Raw genomic sequence first — 2,404 nt, 5'->3', positions numbered from 1 at the left:
TGTCCAGAACTGAACGCAGTCTCCGGATGGGGGTCTGACTGGGGCTCTGTACAACTGGAACATCACCTCCACCCCCTCACCCTCACCCTCCGAGATAAATACAGTCGCGGGCCTGACAGAGAATGAAACGCACCTCACTGATCAGGGGAAACGGTGAGGGGGGGGGGTGTGTTAAAGGGGAAGGTGAAACGGTCCCGCGCCCCCCCGCCCCCCCGGCATTCAGCGAAGGCCACGGGAAGCCAGTTACTTTCCAGACTTCTGTGCAAGCCCCTCGATCCCCACTTGCTCAACCTCAATTCTCACATTCGCAGCCCTGATCGCCTCACCCACCCACCGCTCCCTCCCCTCTCTCCCCGTCCTCTCCCTCCCTCTCTCCCCGTCTCTCCCTCCCTCTCTCCCCGTCTCTCCCTCCCTCTCTCCCCGTCTCTCCCTCCCCGTCTCTCCCTCCCCTCCCCTCTCCCGTCTCTCCTCCCTCTCTCCCCGTCTCTCCCTCCCCTCTCTCCCCGTCTCTCCCTCCCTGTCTCTCCCCTCCCTCTCTCCCCCGTCTCTCCCTCCCTCTCTCCCCGTCTCTCCCTCCCTCTCTCCCCGTCTCTCCCTCCCTCTCTCCCCGTCTCTCCCTCCCTCTCTCCCCGTCTCTCCCTCCCTCTCTCCCCGTCTCTCCCTCCCTCTCTCCCCGTCTCTCCCTCCCTCTCTCCCCGTCTCTCCCTCCCTCTCTCCCCGTCTCTCCCTCCCTCTCTCCCCCCCTCTCCCTCCCTCTCTCCCCGCCTCTCTCTCTCTCTCTCTCTGCCTCTCTCTGCCTCTCTCTCTCTCTCTCCGCCTCTCTCTTCTCTCTGCCTCTCTCTCTCTCTGCCTCTCTCTCTCTCTGCCTCTCTCTCTCTCTCTCTCTCCGCCTCTCTCTCTCTCTCTCTCTCCGCCTCTCTCTCTCTCTCTCTCTCCGCCTCTCTCTCTCTCTCTCTCTCCTCCGCCTCTCTCTCTCTCTCTCTCTCCGCCTCTCTCTCTCTCTCTCTCTCCGCCTCTCTCTCTCTCTCTCTCTCTCCGCCTCTCTCTCTCTCTCTCTCCGCCTCTCTCTCTCTCTCTCCGCCTCTCTCTCTCTCTGCCTCTCTCTCTTTCTCTCTGCCTCTCTCTCTGGTCCTCGGAACATCCATCGACTGAGCTGTGGGGCCATTTCTCCTTTGCCCCCACCCACCCCGCTCCCCCAACCTCACCAATAAAATGCAGCCCCAATTTTGAACCCAATAAAGGAAAAAATAAACAGGGGGCATTAAATATCGGAAGTCTTAGTTTCTACAGCCCCTTTCACCACCTCAGGATGTCCCAAAGCGCTGTACAGCCAATGAAGAATTTTTTGAAGTGTGCTCACTGTTGTAATGTAGGAAACGCGGCAGCCAATTTGCGCACAGCAAGATCCCACAAACAGCAACGTGATAAATGACCAAATAATCTGTTTTCAGTGATGTTGGTTGAGGGATAAATATCGGCCCAGGACACCGGGGAGAACTCCCCCCTGCTCTTCTTCGAAATAGTGGCCGTGGGATCTTTTACACCCACCCGAGAGGGGGCAGACGGGGCCTCGGTTTAATGTCTCATCTGAAAAACGGCACCTCCGACAGTGCGGCGCTCCCTCAGTGCTGACCCTCCGACAGTGCGGCGCTCCCTCAGTACTGACCCTCCGACAGTGCGGCGCTCCTCGGTACTGATCCTCCGACAGCGCGGCGCTCCCCTCGGTACTGACCCTCCGACAGCGCGGCGCTCCCTCAGTACTGACCCTCCGACAGTGCAGCGCTCCCCTCAGTACTGCCCCTCCGACAGTGCGGCGCTCCCTCAGTACGGACCCTCCGACAGTGCGGCGCTCCCTCAGTACGGACCCTCCGACAGTGCGGCGCTCCCTCAGTACGGACCCTCCGACAGTGCGGCGCTCCCTCAGTACGGACCCTCCGACAGTGCGGCGCTCCTCAGGACTGACCCTCCGACAGTGCTGCGCTCCCTCAGTACGGACCCTCCGACAGTGCGGCGCTCCCTCAGGACTGACCCTCCGACAGTGCGGCGCTCCCTCAGGACTGACCCTCCGACAGTGCGGCGCTCCCTCAGTACTGACCCTCCGACAGTGCGGCGCTCCCTCAGTACTGACCCTCCGACAGTCGGCGGGCGCTCCCTCAGTACTGACCCTCCGACAGTGCGGCGCTCCCTCAGGACTGACCCTCCGGCAGTGCGGCGCTCCCTCAGTACTGACCCTCCGACAGTGCGGCGCTCCCTCAGTACCGACCCTCCGACAGTGCGGCGCTCCCTCAGTACTGACCCTCCGACAGTGCGGCGCTCCCTCAGTACTGACCCTCCGACAGTGTGGCGCTCCCTCAGTACTGCACTGGGAGTGTCGGCCTGGATTACGGGGCTCAAGACTCAGGAA

The sequence above is a fragment of the Heptranchias perlo genome, chromosome X (genome assembly GCF_035084215.1).
Source record: "Heptranchias perlo isolate sHepPer1 chromosome X, sHepPer1.hap1, whole genome shotgun sequence".
Taxonomy (NCBI): domain Eukaryota; kingdom Metazoa; phylum Chordata; class Chondrichthyes; order Hexanchiformes; family Hexanchidae; genus Heptranchias; species Heptranchias perlo.
This window is presented reverse-complemented; position numbering follows the sequence as displayed.